Genomic DNA, 16792 nt, shown 5'->3' on the forward strand with positions numbered 1-16792 from the left:
TGTGTTCTTATATCTTGTTATTAAGATTTATCTAAATGAATCATGATTTCTCTCTTGATTTCTCAGAATTTATAACATAAGATTACCTTTGAAGATCATTGACTATTTAATCTCGTAAGATTTCTTTTTGTTATTTACTAAAAAGGAGATTTGTCAAGATAAATCAATTACGAATTGATCTTTTTTTATCTTTCATCTTTCATGTCCTGATTTTCATATGATTACCTTTGTATTTATGTAATGCTTAGAGCATTGATGGAAGAAAGAAATAAATTATACCATTAAAAATTCTTCTTTCTTGTTTACAATAAAAAATGGGAGAAAGAAAATCGTTAGCATCTCAAGAGATTGAAAATGATTTTGATGATTTGAATTTTATTGAGTTTTATTTAAATCATGATCTTGATTTATTGAAATTACTTGAGATTTTTTCTTGGTATTTTATTTAAAGAGAAGATTTACTATATGACTCATGTCTTTTGGTGTTCATATGATCATATCTTTCATGTCATGATTTATTTATGATACTCCAATTAATTTTTCTTGATATTCTTCATGTGATAAAATGAATATGATGAAATGAAATTATGCATGAAATACTCATGAGAAGTTATTATCATGCATGATAAGATGCAATGTAATTTGACATTTTGATACTATCATGATTTGAAATATTTATAATTTGGAATGATGCATACAATACTATGATTTGTTGCTAAAATGATGTATCATGAATGCTTGAGTATCATATATGATATGCCCATAGTGATGATAGATTTATTTTTGGTATCATGCATGAAGCAAGGATGAAATGTAATGGTTTGAAATTATGCATGTTATATATTGAAAACTTGAAACCATGTTTTAGTATCATGTATACCCAAGTAATATTAATTTAAAAATTTATTGATTTAGTATCATGCCCAACGTGATAATGATGATGACTTGGCATTTCATACAAGAAAATTTTATGGGTTAAGATTTATTTTCATTTTGATTTCTTAATATTTGACACATGAGATTTTTCTATGAATCAAGATCTTGTTTTTGAACTCCTATGTTTTTTATTGTTATTTACTAAAAGGGAGATTTGTTAAAATAAATCACAACCTTTACTATTCATAACTTAATCCTTTGTGACATGATTTCTTTGTATTTATGACTTGTATGCCGTAATGATTGAAATATTTTCCACTATTGTATCCTTCCCTTCCTTTTGACAATGACAAAGGAGGAGAAAAATTGCTAGCTTGCACATTTCAAAGGGAACCAAAGAACTTGCTATCTTGAATTTCTAGCTTGCAATCTCAAGAGAAGTAAAAGTGCTATCTTGCCTATCTCAAAAAGCAAAACATGTTAACTTGCACATCTAGCAAAATTTACAAACTTACAAAACTTAACATTATTGCCAGCTTGTATGTTGTAAAATGATGTAAAATTTTGTTAGCTTGCACTTTGCTAAGGAAGCAAAAAATTACACTTCTCAAAAGAGAAGAAAAAAAATTACTAGCTTGCATGATTATTATGTTTATAATGCAATGATTTGAAATTATATATCAAAAACTTGCTAGATGCACTTCTCCTTTTTGTTGATGACAAAGGGAGAGAATTTATGATAATAATCATGTATAGAAAGTATTAAAATTTTGATTATGCATGATTTTATGATGACATGTTGCTTGGATTAATGATTAAAATTACCTTGACTTGAATTCATTTTGAATTCAAGGTTAATCTCACATATGCCATATTGATAGGGGGAGTTTGTTTAAACTCCATCATCAATTAGTTGTCATCATAAAAAAGGGAGAGATTGTTGAATCTCATATTTTGATGATGAAACCAATTGATAGTATTTATCTTATGTTCGTTTAAGTGATACAGGACTTCGACCAGAAGAGGCAAATGGATTAAAGCAGGAGGAATCAAACATTGGGCTAGAGCAAACATGTCAGAAGATTGGACGTCGAGCCAGAGGATCGGTCGACATGTCAGCAGAAGGCTTCGGTCCATGAATTCGAGGATCGGGCTAAGAAGATCGGACATTGTGCCAAGGAGATCAGAAGTTACGAGAAGATAATATGTTGATTGGGCAATACGCCGAAGGAGAGGACGATGCATCGAAGGATCGGACGAAGCGCCGGAAGAACCAATGACATACCGAACAACATAGGATTCACTTATAATCGATTATATCTAGATCGAGTTAGTTTAGAGTTTAATTAAGTTGATTTAAAATGTAATTAGACCAACTCAATTAGGGGCCAACTGGGCCCAAGTTTGGGCTATGTTGAGCCAAGTGAAAAGGCTCAAACAGTGTCCCAACAAGTGAAACCGTCATGGCACAATCTCCGAGACTGTGTTAGGCGATGGTATCACCAGTCTAAGTGGTGGTACCGCCCAGACATAGTCTCTGAGAGACTTTCCGGTAATGGTACTACTAGACTGGGTGATGGTACCGCCCAGTGTCAAGCTACAGGTGGTGGTACCGACTGTACCCCCAAATTTCGGGGATTTAAATTTTGGCTCCAAGTTTTGAAACCATTTGGGGTCTATAAATACTCCAGCTATTCTTGCATTGAGTAGCAAGAAAAGAAAATAAAAACTCTGTTTCTAGAGTTGAAAACCCTTATAATGTGTAGAGTCCCTTATCCTAAAGTTTAGAGACCATTCTAAGGGAGAGTATGAGTGAAGCTTTGTAAAAAAGGGGTATAACGGTTCTCTCCTGAACCTTTTAAAAGGAGAATCGAGGTGTAAAAGGGTAGTTGGTCTTCGCCCATTGAAGGAAGAATGGTAGTGGAAGCCGGTAGCTTCGAGTGAAGAGGAATAGGGAGTGGATATAAGTTATGATGACCGAACCACTATAAAATCAGTTTGTTGCTTTTTACTTTGCTGTTTACCTTTGCTGCAATTCATTTTATTTGCTCACTACTCTACTTCCTCATTATACACTTACGAAAGTGTTTTTAAGTTAACATCTTTCCGATCGATTTTCAACGAACGAATATTTTTCGAAATCGATGACTTTTATCTGCTGTACTAATTCACCCCTCCCCGCCCCCCCTCTTAGTGCCGACTCGTTCGTAACACTAAGTGTCAAATCCTTCTTATTCTTTGGAAGGTTATTTTCAAGTTCTTCATATACATTGCATGTCATTTTGTAGGTTATTAATGACCCGATAAGTTTTCAAGCGGAAAGTTATTTGAGTCCTTAGCTTCTTGAATTGCAGTTACTTTAGGATCCCAACTCTTTGGAAGGGATCTTAATATCTTGTTAACAAGTTCAAAATTAGGAAAACTTTTACCAAGTGATTTTAGACCATTGATGACATCCGTAAACTAGGTGTACATGTCTCCAATGGTCTCGCTTAGTTTCATGCGAAACAATTCATAACTATGAACCAAAAGATTGATTTTTGACTCCTTAACCCTGCTCGTGCCTTTGTGTGTGATTTCAAGTGTATGCCAAATGTTATAAGCCATTTCGTAAATAGAAACTCGATTAAATTCATTTTTATCCAAAGCACAAAATAAAGCATTCATAGCTTTAGCGTTCAAAGAAAAAGTCTTCTTCTCCAAATCATTCCAATCGTTCATTGGAAGAGAAGATTTTTGAGATCCATTTTCAATGATATTCCATAACTTGAAATCCATATAAATCAAGAAAATCCTTATTCTAGTTTTTCAATATGTGTAATCTGTTCCATTGAACATGAGAGGACGTATGATAGAATGACCCTCATGATTATCGACAAAAACCATCTCTCTTGTGTTTTAAACCAACTTAAGAGTAACTTTGCTCTGATACCAACTGTTAGGATTAATACGACACTAAGAGGGGGAGGTAAATTAGTGTAGCGATAAAAATGACGATTGCGATTCCAAATCTTTTTGAGTTGATAAAAACATAATGAATAAATCGTATCAAGAAGATGTCGACTTGAAATATATGTATAATGCAAAGTGCAGTTAAGTAATGAAAGTAAGTAGTAAGGAAATAATACACCGAATTTATAGTGATTTGATCATTGTGACCTACGTCCACTTTTGATTCCTCCTCCGTTGAGGTCACTGACGTCCATTATTGGTCTTCCTTAATGGGTGAAGACCAACCACTCTCTTACAACACTTTCTTCTTTTCACGGGTTTAGGAGACAACCCGATGTCCAATCTTTGACTCCATCCCAACGTCCAATTCTACTATAATTGTTTTACCTTTTTTTACGTAGTTAGTCCTGCATCACTTATCTCAACACATGGATTAGATCATTAATTTATCAATTGATTTCATCATCAAAATCTGAGATTCAATAGAAATTGATGATCTGATCAATGATCGCCGAAGGTGGCAGCACTTGCGCTTCCTCTGGGAGCATCGTCCATGGGGAAGAGAGAAGAAAGAGGGATGCTGTACTGAAGGGAAGGGATCGCCTTGCACCTGCTTGGAAGGAGGAGACCTTCGACAGGAGATGTGGCACTTGCCTTTGGAGCTGTAGAGGTCGCAGCAAGAGCAGATTCTCGAGTAAGTGACGCAAGCTTCCACGGTCTCGATATCGGTGCAGCAAGAGGAGGCACTCCTCTTGCACGACTAGTAATCTACAAGGTGTACTGGGATGTCAGGCTTGAGGATGTTTGGAATGGCAGGATTTGGTCCTCTCGATGAGAAGTATGCAACAGAAGGCGCCAATGAGTAGCTGAATCGGTGCCGACGCCGGTGAGTAGCTGAACTAGTGCCGAGTGGTGGGCTTGAAATGTGTGAGCATTGGCTTCGCGCTTGCCACCATTCTCCTTAAAGGATGCATGAAGGCGACCAACGAGGGCATCACGGGAGAGCTCCTCTATTGGAGGAAGAGCCTCGAGGGAGGAAGAGGTGACGGTAGAAGTTGCCTTATCCAGGCGACTAGGACTCGCAGTGGAAGCTACCTCGTCTAGGCGACCGAGACTGATGATTCGTCGGTGGAGAGAAGGTATAGCAACAGACAAGGTGAATGCGGAGGATCTCGTCAATCCACTCCTCATCGGTCTCACAAGTGTGATGTTGTCATGTTGTTAGCGAGGTTGATAGAAGGTGAGTTAGTTATCACTGAACAGTAAGGTGTTGAATCTCGTATTTTGATGATGAAATCAATCGATATGTATTTATGTTTTAATCTGCGTTTTGAGTGATGTAGGATGCTTCGATCAAGATGAGACAATTAAAACAGGAAAAATCATATTGTGCCAGGGGAAAACATGTCAAAAAATTAAACGTCGGGCCGAAGAAATGGTCGATGTATCGACAGAAGGCTTCAAGCTATGGATTCGGGCATCGGACAAAGAAGAGCGGATATTACACCAAGGATATTAGAGTTACGGAGTCAACTAGCCGATTAGGCAATAGGCTGCAAGAGAGGACGATGCGCCGAAGAATCGGACGAAGCGTCGAGAGACCAATGACATGCCGAACAACTAGATTAAATGCTTAGTATTAATTGTCTAAATCAAAGTATGTTTTATATGTGTAGGATTAACTATGATGGCAGTAAGACATGCAGCAGGTGTTGAGCCGGAGTCAAGACAAAGATCATGTTGGGGGTTTGAGAGTTCGTTGGAAGTACGAACGGTCGTCAGAGATTCTGCAGGAACAATCCGAGAAGTCCAGGAGCTTACCAAAGAAGCTCATCAGAACTCACCAAGAGGATTGTCGCAAGTCCGCTGGAGCATCGCCGAGGATTCGTCGAATGTTCGTCGGAAGTTTGCCGAAAGCTCGCCGGAAGAAGCGATTGACGCACCAGAACACAATCTGCAGTATTGATGTCTTAATTATCGTAGTTAGCATGTAGATTAAGTTAGAATCGAGAGGTGATCCTATTAACTTAATCTGGGGCCAACTGGGCCCTTGGCAGACCCAAATTGGGCTGAATGGATCAGTCCATTCGGACCCAGAATTCCTATCAGGCGGTGGCACCGCCCAGGAGACTTGGTCTCCCAGGAATTCCTGTCAAGCGGTGGTACTGCTAGTAGTTATTACTGTCAGTGGTGGTACCGCCCCAATCAGGCGGTGGTATCGCCAGAGCTTGATCTCCGAGCTCTGCCAAGCGGTGGTACCGCCCAGACTAAGCGGTAGTATCGCCCAGTGTCAGATGCCAAGTGGTAGTACCGCCCAGCTTTGGCGGTGGTACCACCAGGACCCCGGAAATCTGGGAGATGACACTTTTGAGCTCCAAATTCAAATTGATTTGGGCCTATATAAACCCTACCCTTTCTGCATGAAAGGGAAACCGAAAGTTTGCTTTTATTTTGAGTATTTGAGAGCTTAAAAGTGTTGTAAAAGCTAGAGTTCTTCTCTCTCTTTCTTTCTAAATGTTGATCATTAAAGAGAGGAATGAAAACTTATAAGGGTTGTCTCCTAAGCCCGTCCAAAATGAGAAAAGCTATAAAAGAGTAGTTGGCCTTCGCCTATTGAAGGAAGGCCTCTAATGGACATTGATGACCTCGTCGGAGGAGGAAACCAAAAGTGGATGTAGGTTAAGATTGACCGAACCACTCTAAATCTCGGTTTACATTTATATTCTGCTCTTTATCTTAACTGCAAACTGCCTCCGTTGCTTTACATTATCTATACTTCTGTTTGCTCTCAAGTTAAAGTTCTTTCCGAAATGGTTTTCGTATGAAAGTCTTTTTAATTGACGAAAGTTTTTCGTTGCACTAATTCACTCCCCCCCCTCTTAGTGCTCTTGATCCTAACAATTGATATCAGAGCCTCGTTATTTCTCAGTTGGCTTAACACCCAAGAGAAATGGCTCATTTCGGCTTTCAAGAGGGTTCCTCTCTTATTCATCCTCCCTTTTTCAATGGGACGAACTACACTTATTGGAAAACTCGAATGAGAGTTTTCTTGATTTCTTTGGATTTGAATTTATGACACATTGTCGAATCCGGCTTTAAAAGGTCTTCTCTTCCAATGAAAGATTGGAATGATTCAGAGAAGAAGATGTTTTCTTTAAATGCTAGAGCTATGAATGCTCTATTTTATGCCTTAGATAAAATGAAGTTTAATCGGGTTTCTTTATGCGAAATGACTTTTGACATATGACACACTCTTGAAATTATATACGAAGGCACTTCTAGAGTTAAAGATTCAAAAATCATCTTTTTAATGCATGATTTTGAACTTTTTCATATGAAACCAAGCGAAACCGTTGTTGACATATACACTCGTTTTATGGATATCGTCAATGGTTTAAAAGCTCTTGGTAAAACTTTTTCGAATTTTGAACTTATTAGTAAAGTTTTATGCTCACTTTCTAAAAATTGGAATTCAAAAGTAACTGCGATATAAGAAGCTAAAAACCTAAACAACTTACCACTTGAAGGACTAATTGGTTCGTTGATGACATATGAAATGGTGCACAATGCATATGATGAACATGATGAACAAAACAACCTTCCAAAGAATAGGAAGGATTTGGGACATAGAACATTTGAAGACCACTCAAGCATAAGCTCAAGTGATGGTGAACTTAAATTATAAATAAAATAAAAATTAAAAAGCAAAACGAATGAAACTACTCGCTTTAAACGCAAGAAGAAGAACAAAAATTGGGATGAATCAAGCTCCTCCGAAGACGAGGAGAAAATCAAGAAAGGCAAGGTGGCAAACTACCCCTTAACTGCTTTCAATGATGAGGTAAACGAAATCCACCTAATTTACTTCGAAATTACATAATACTTTTCATGATACTTTTTTTTTTGTAATTTAGTTTTGAATTAATTTTCTTAAAAATTAAATGTTTAAAAATAAAAATCTAAAAATATGATCATACTTGTAATTTTGAAAATAATAATGAAAATTACATATTTTGTGTTAATGTAATAGAATGTTAGATATAAATCTAATGATTATAACCTAGTAATATTAATCTTATATATATGCTTGAGAAGAAGAATGTGTATTTTGATGATTTTCATATTGCTTTTCAATGATGATGCATGGCTTTTGTATGGAAAGCTTGATATTTTTTATGAACCTTGTCTTTGTTCTTTAAACATAATGTATGGTTTTGACATAAGAACAAAGTCAATCATATAAATTAAAATGAAAGAAGTTTTAGATATCTATAAGAATCATTCAAAATTATGTTCAATGAAACCTTGCTTGATGTTGAAATAAAAATATTAAAGTTTTGATACCATGATTTGATGATTTTATGCATGATATTTTAAAGTTATACATGATGATTTATGTGAGTTGTTGGTCTTGATGGTTTTTATGACAAAATTTATTTTTTTAATCTCAAACGTTGATGCATGTTTTTATTTGGCATAAAAGAAAAGAACATGCATGTATAAAATAAATCACATGAATTGAAACAACCAAAAAGTGGAAAGGATTCTTCTTGAAAAAATTATTTTTTTGACTTTATTGATTTTTCCAAAAAGGAAATTAATGAATCTATTTGTATCACTTTTGTGAATGATCTTGAAAATGATCTTGATTTGATGATTTAAATGAGCTTTATCTTGACTTCTCAAAATTTGTAAATTGAGATTTCTTATGCTTAAGTCAAGATTTTATATGCATGAATTGAAATCTTTTTCTCCCAAAGTTTTACTAAAGAGAATATCTTTTTTGAAATTTATGACTTAAAATTTCTTTTGAATATATTTTATTATTGGATCTTCTAAGATTTTCTTTTGATTATTTAAGAGGAGATTTTTCAAAAAGAAATCATGCCTTTTGGTATTCACATGATTTTATCATTTCATGATATGATTTTTATGCAATTCCTTGTATTCATAAAATATTTATCTCATCACCCAATAATTCTTCTTGATAATCCTTATGTGATGATATGAATATATGAAATATTCATTAATTTATTTTGATGTTTACAAATAAGAAGTTTTGATCATGCATGATAGGATGTAATTTAACAAAATTAGTACTATCATGACGTGAAATAAACGATGATTTGGAATCATGCATGTAATGATGATTTTATATTTTATGATTTGGTATGATGCATGCAATGATGAAATATTCATGAATTTGAAATGATGCATGCAATACTTATGATAATGATGTACATGATATATTGTATATGAAATATATCATGAATGCTTTAAATGATGAATGCTTGGTATTATGATCAACACGTTGATAAATGCTTAAAAATTTTAATATTTTAGTATCATGTATGATATGTTGATTAATTTATTTTTTGATATCGTGTATGAAAAATTAAATATAAGGTTTTGAAAATGTGCATGTTTTAATTTGAAAATATAATGATGCATAAATAAGATTGATACTTAACCCTTGTCGTGATTTGAAGATTATAGTAAAGGAAAATGAATTATACTATTGTATTGCTATTCCCTTCTATTTGACAATGACATAGGGGGAGCAAATTTTGCTAGCTTGTTAGCTAGCTTGTAAATCTCAAGAGAAGCAATGTGTGCTAAGTTATACATTTTGAGAAGAAATTACTATCTTGAAACATCACCAAGAGTTGCTAGCTTGAAATCTCAAGAAGCAAAACATGCTAACGTGCACATCTAGCAAACTTGCATATTTCAAGAAGCAAGAGTTACTTTCTTGAACATCTCTAAATTGCTAGCTTTCATGTTCTAAAATATTATAACATTGCTAGCTTGCAAGATGTAGAACTTGCTATCTTGAACATTATAAAGAAATGCTATCTTGCACATTGCAAAGAAAATCAAATATGCCAACTTGCACATCTTTAAATTTGCTAGCATGTATGAAGTAGAATATGCTATCTTACTACCTTGCATATCTACAACTTGATAGCTTGAATATTTTAAGCATGATGTAACACTTGCTAAATTTTCTAGTTTCAAATTGCATGATGATAAAACTTGATGTTTATTATGTAACGATTTGAAATCCTACTTCTAAACACATGAGAATTGAACTTCTCCTTTTTGTTGATGACAAAGGGGAAGAAAAATGTTGATGTCATGTCATGATTTGATCATGATATGTTGCTTGAATTTTTGAATCCAAGAGTCTCTATCAATATGGCATATTGATAGGAGGAGTTTGTTTAAACTCCAGGAGTTAAGGTTAACTCTGTCGTCAATTGATTATCATCATAAAAAAGGGGGAGATTATTGAATCTTGTCTTTTGATAATGAAACCAATCGATATGTGTTTATGTTTTAATCTGCGTTTTGAGTGACGCAGGATGCTTCGATCAAGATGAGATAATTAAAGCAAAAAAAATCATGTTGTGCCGGGGGAAAACATGTCAGAAGATTATACGTCGGGCCGGAGGAACGATCGACATATCGACAGAAGGCTTTGGGCTGTGGATTCGGGCATCAGGCCAAGAAGAGTGGATATTGCACCAAGGATATTGGAGTTGCGGAGTCAACTGACCGATTGGGCAATAGGCTACAAGAGAGGACGATGCGCCGAAGAATCAGACGAAGCGTCGAGAGACCAATGACATACCAAACAACTTGATTAAATGCTTAGTATTAATTGTCTAGATCGAAGTATATATTACATGTGCAGGATTAACTACGATGGTAGTAAGACATGCAATAGGTGTTGAGCCGAAGTCAAGACAAAGATCACGTTGGGGGTTCGAGAGTTCATCGGAAGTTCGGACGATCGTCAGAGGTTCTACGGGAATAATCCGAGAAGTCTAGGAGCTTGCCAAAGAAGCTCATCGGAACTCGCTAAGAGGATCGTCGCAAGTCCAGGAGTTTACCGGGAGTCCGCCGGAGCATCGCCGAGGGTTCGTCGAATGTTCACCGGAAGTTTGTTAGAAGCTCACCAAAAGAAGCGAGTGACGCACCGGAACACAATCTACAGTATTGATGTCTTAATTGTCATAGTTAGCATGTAGATTAAGTTAGAATTGGGAGGTGATCCCATTAACTTAATCTAGGGCCAATTGGGCCCTTGGCAGACCTAAATTGGACTGAATGGATCAATTCATTCGGACCCAGAATTCCTACCAAGCGGTAGCACTACCAGGGTCGGCGGTGACACCACCCAGGAGACTTGGTCTCCCAAGAATTCTGGGTGGTAGTACCGCCCCTGTCACAGGCGGTGGTATCGCCCTAGTCAAGTGGTGGTATCGCCAGAGCTCGATCTCCGAGCTCTGCTAGGTGGTGGTGCCGCCCAGACTGAGCGGTAGTACTGCCCAATGTCATATGCCAGGCGGTAGTACCGCCCAGCTCTGGCGGTGGTACCGCCAGGACCTCGGAAATCCGGGAGATGACACTTTTGAGCTCCAAATTCAAACTGATTGGGGCCTATATAAACCCCACCCTTTCTGCATAAAAGGGAAACCGAAAGCTTGCTTTTGTTCTGAGTATTTGAAAGCTTAAAAGTATTGTAAAAGCTAGAGTTCTTCTCCCTCTTTCTTTATAAGTGTTGATCATTTAAGAGAGAAGTGAAAACTTGTAAGTGATAGAAATAATAGAAGATAAGAACAATAATTGAAGAAGCTTTATTATAGAAATGAAATAGCTTTAGCTTAAATCTATTAACATGTTCCCTCTCCTATTTATACAAATTAGGAGGAAGGATTTCCCTCAACATAATAAACAGAATAGAGAGATTTTCTCATATAATTGGGGAAATCTTATCCTCTATCAAGTTGGGGAAATCTTATCTTCTATCATGCCCCCGCAAGATGATGCTCCTAACAAGGATACCAATCTTAGATCGATGCAAAGAATGGTTTAAAGCAAGAGGCTTCGTGAGTAGGGCAAGAGCATATCGCTGTTGCTGTTGTGATTGCTGTTGCTGTGAGGGCACAGGCGTTCCCTTCGTTCTCCTTACATCCGCCCTTCGTTCTCCTTAAGTCCGCCGATTGTTGGCAGATCAGCGAAGACTACCGCGGTGAGGAAGATGAGGATTAGCCGTGAAGCCTCTCAGGAATGTGGCTGCAGCGGCGTTGGTCGCTGGCCGAAGACAATGGCATTGAGAAGGTGAATCACAGTAGCTAACTCAACGCAAGGAGTGCAAACACTTCAAGTGCTTCAGAAGTGTGAGCAAAGAGCAGGCGAAGGCTAGTAACCAGCTCGATGCATGGAGTACAACCTCGAGGAGGCGGGCGAAGTCAAGTAACCTTTGCCTTCTCAACTCTTAAGAGAATGGGCGAAACCGAGTACCCCAATTCTCTTATCTATCCAGCAGAGGAGCTCTGCATAAGTTCAAAGACCCTTCGAAGATAATGGAAGACAATAGTTGTCAAATCCTCACCAATGGTGATCAGTGCTACTGAGAGTAGATTGTCCGCTTCATTTCCCAACGAAATGCCAATCGAAAGCAGAAGTGATGCGAACCTACTTGGATGTGACAACTAAGTGAAAGAAGAGTCAATGAGCAAATTTTGTGGAGGAAGGACCCAAAACTTCAGAAGTTTACGAGACGATGCTCGTTAAAGCTCCAACAAGCATCCACCCAGTTCAAGCAGTATGAGGAATTTGAGAGACTAGCGCAGTAAGGATGGTCTTTTCCTTTATCTGGGGGATCCGCAGGAATCAACAAGGATCAACACAACTCAGCCAACCCCACACCAGAGTCAGAGTCATTGGTGAGTTGAAGCAGCATGGCGGATCAAAGGTTCGACTACTCAAAAATAGCAGCGGAGAGCAGCAAGGAGCCAAGAGGCGCATTGTAGCTGGAGCAGAAGATTGAAGACTTAGTAAAGGCGAGGAGTTGCAGTGTCGACAAAGGCTTCAACGAGGACGTCGAAGGAATAAGTGGGGGAGAATGTCACGGACAAACTTCTAAACAAGGTGTTTGATGTAATGCTTATGTATGTCCGTGTCTTTTGGCATGTTCATGCCTTGTACAGCATGTAGAGGGGTGGCCGAAGGCTTAATAGTCCCATTTTAGTTGGGTTGGTGGCCTCTTTAGGCTTGTAAATAAAGGTTGTGTCATGTGGACACGTGCGAGAGATTATCGGTCTGTAATGGACCATTTTACCCTTTGTTGTGCCGCTGTTCAGAGCTTGTAAAGTCTATTTGTAATTTGCATTGTCTATGAAGTATTTTTCGGAGATGTTTGCTTGTGGATCTCGATTGAGGCGTTCTCTCTAACCCGTGCTCTCTTCTGGTGGTCCTAAGGGACAATGGGAGGCTTCGGGGAGGTTGACCTTTGCGGACGGACACGCAAGGGTGCCGCACGACTTAGGCAAAACCAGCTAAGTCCGTGACAGATGGTATCAGAGTGGGACAAGCACTCATAGAAACACTTAGCATGCAAACGTGGGGGACCTAGCGGGGCTGTGTTGAGGGCAGTCAGCACACGCGCGACCGTTTGGGGGAAAAACGGGCATGGAGATGTAGGGAAAAGGAGTCGCTCGGTGGAGCGGACATCTGACATTGGCATTCAGAGGAATGGCCAACCCTTCGCGCAAGAGGCACCACGAGAACAGGCAAGCTTGGAAGAATGTGGAGTGCACAAAGGTTGGGATGGCTGAGTTTGAGCTACGGCTCAACGTTGACAACCATACTTGATGGTGCTCAAGCCAAGCGAGGCACTTGGTAAAGGATGAGACCATGCAAGGTAGAATGAGTTGCTCAACGACTAAAAGAGTTATACAAAGCTCATAGAGGTGAGGGGAATTGCTAACTCGAAGAATTTGGTACTCATGCATGGGCTTGTATGCGGACGATGGAATGTCCGTGGCCATCCCAAGGCGACCGAAACTCGATGCCATGGAGCATTGAAACTTTCTCTTCAGCATGTGAAGGATACGTCCGTAGGAGGCTGAAGTGTGCAACGAGTTCAGCATGTTGCTAAGCCTTGAGGGGTGCAGCGGGGACTGTATTGACGAGGAGTCGCAATCTAGCAAGTGCGTTTGTAGGAGGCAGAACAATGCACAGTTTGTTCAGCAGATCGGAGTAGTCCAAGGGGATGGTGGTCTCCGAAACGAAGAGAAATGTTGCTCCAACGAGATAGTTATCCAGGAGGGATAAGTCCCGGCTCTCTAGAGGGAGAATCATATGGGACAAACCTCACATGTTGAGGAGGAGTACCTCAACAAACAACAACTCCACGAAGCTCGATGGACTGAGCAAGCGGCGAGGAGTCGTCGCATGATCTCGCTTGAGAGAATGCATTGGTGGATGCATCGCGAGATCAAGTGGGGGAGTGACCCGAAGCAACTTAAATGAAGGCACACTTGGAGTCGATGTGGAGATCGGACTCAAGGGAGGGCTGACCCGTGGAATGGTGGGCGCGAGGGCCACCATCGACTCAATGCAAAAATGAGGAGCGGAGCAACTTGGGTGTAACTTGGCGAAGTACCCAAGCCGCATGAAGGGAGCCAACATAGAAGTTGGAACATGGATCAGAGGCACAGTGCTTTTCTTAGACAGAGGTCAAGGACATGAACTCTTGTAGAGGCAAGAGTAGGATCATGTTGTTCCATGGGTCCTTCTTTCTAACGGAGCAGACTCATCTTGCATGGTGCCAAAGACGAAGGGAGCTTCTAGGCACATGCACCTTATCTCGGAGGAGCATTTGATGGAGGAACTAAGGCGACTCAATTTGCGGAGGCGAAGTTGGGTTCATAAGGCCTTAGCACGGGGCAAGAGGACGCAGAGGTGGGTACTCTTGAAGAATATGCCATAGTGTTGCCATTAAAGTTGCTATGAAGGAAGCGGTGCGCAGTGGAGATTGTACTGGTAGGGGTAGAGGCCCAGGATCCAGACAATGGTGCACAAATTACTGTGAAGTCGGTGGACTTCGGGAGCTACTAGGCGATGGACTGTCCTAGAGCAGTGCTTCATCTAGGTGTGACCCAAGAGTGGGTGGATGAAGGTCGATTGCCAAAGGAGTGAACAAAATCGAAGGTGGAAGAGACCCTGCGATGTATTGGCAGAGGCCACACATGGAGGGTTCACAATTCGAGTTTATTCCACAAGGATCAGAATGCAATGGAGATGTCACCAGGAGGCGACATGGTGCAGCGGATTGTAGTGGAACAGTTCGATGGCAATGCGATACACACGACCTAGTCCCGGGAGGGACTAGATCATATGAAGGTATGATCGGGAGCTACTGGGAGCTCCACTTCGGTGAACAACACGACGACAAGAAGGGCTATGGATTCAAGGAGTGAAGGTCATGGTACCGCAGAGGCGGGTCTTCCGTGCGTGCATCGAATTTTGCATCGGATGAAAACCTTGGTCATCAGCATATGGGGGCTGGGTTCCACCAAGGGAAAAGTTCGAATGCAAGTACCAACGAGTTCCATGGGAGGAACTTGATCATGCAGAGGTATGATCGAAGCAGCTGAAGAGTTGGACTCCTCCAGAGCTCATATTCGCTTAAGAGAGCCCGGCAAGTCAGAGGACAAGGCCGGGTAAGCGAACGTTGCTACCAAGGAAGCTAAGGAGAACAGAATTGGTGCAAACCCTACAACGTGATGGCAGAGGCCATGCATGGGAGTTGCAGTCTGTCTTTCCATCGACCAAACGGACTGCTTGGAGAACACAGAGGTGTTGAAGCAGGGGGTCGAAAGGGGCGAGGAAGCGACGACGAGTCCAGAGGGACTTAGCTACCCAAAATCAAGCATCAGTTAGAATGGAGTTGGACTCAGAGGAGTGCCACGGAGACATATCTACTGATCGTGAAGAAAAGGGATGTAGATGCGAGGCGACATATAGTAGGGCCATGGGCATGGCAGCGCCATGGTACCGCAGAGGCGGGACTTCCGTGAAAGTCATTGATCCCTTGCTCTCATGAGGGAGAGCGCTTGGTCGTGAAAGGGGCCGAGGAGGTGGAGCATGCAGAGGCAATCTCCAAGTACCGAGACAAGGCTGAAGGGCAGAGGCCGAGGAACTTCGTAAGACCGGTGTCAATGAGCTTCTCATCAAGTTAGCCGAAAGTGAAGGACTTCGGGTCATGCAAGAGTGCATAACCAAGGAACGAAGCAGGCAGTACGCGGTGCTGTACCTTTGCTACTCAGTGGAGTAGGCGACAGGATTGATGGAGAAGACGGTACAATCCCAGAGGCGACCAAACCTATGAGAGAATTACTCCAAGTTGGGGAAATCTTATCTTCTATCAGTAAGGGTTGTCTCCTAAGCTCGTCCAAAAGGAGAAAAGCTGTAAAAGGGTGGTTGGCCTTCGCCTATTAAAGGAAAGCCTCTAGTGGACGTCAGTGGCCTCATCGGAGGAGGAAGCCAAAAGTGGATGTATGCCAAGATTGACCGAACCACTCTAAATCTCGGTTTGCATTTACATTTTGCTCTTTATCTTAACTACAAACTGCCTCCGTTGCTTTACATCATCTATACTTCCGTTTGCTCTTAAGTTAAAGTTCTTTCCGAAACGGTTTCTATATGAAAGTCTTTTTAACCGACAAAAGTTTTCCGCTGCACTAATTCACCCCCCCCCCCCCCCCTTCTTAGTACTCTTGATCCTAACATGAGGAAGGGAAAAGAAATCTTGCTTTGACGCAAGGGCTCTAATACCATGATAAATTGAAATATAATGATAAAATATATTTTAATTAGTTGAATATAATATCTATTTATACATATTAGAAGAAATGATTTCTCTCAACTAATCATTTTCTCATATAATTAAAAAAAATTTATACGTAAGATTTCTTCGTATAGTTAAAAAAATCTTATCTATTATTAATAATTAGATCAGTTGCCTGAGAAAGAAAGAGAAAAAAGAAAAAAAAAGAAAGGGTCATATGTTTAGAAATTTTATTTTAGAAATGAGAGACCGTTTCCAGAAAAGTTCAAAAAAATGATTTTTTAGGAAATTACTAAAAACAAAATTAGATAGCAACAATGC

The sequence above is a fragment of the Musa acuminata genome, unplaced genomic scaffold (genome assembly GCF_036884655.1).
Source record: "Musa acuminata AAA Group cultivar baxijiao unplaced genomic scaffold, Cavendish_Baxijiao_AAA HiC_scaffold_1137, whole genome shotgun sequence".
In the NCBI taxonomy this organism is placed as follows: domain Eukaryota; kingdom Viridiplantae; phylum Streptophyta; class Magnoliopsida; order Zingiberales; family Musaceae; genus Musa; species Musa acuminata.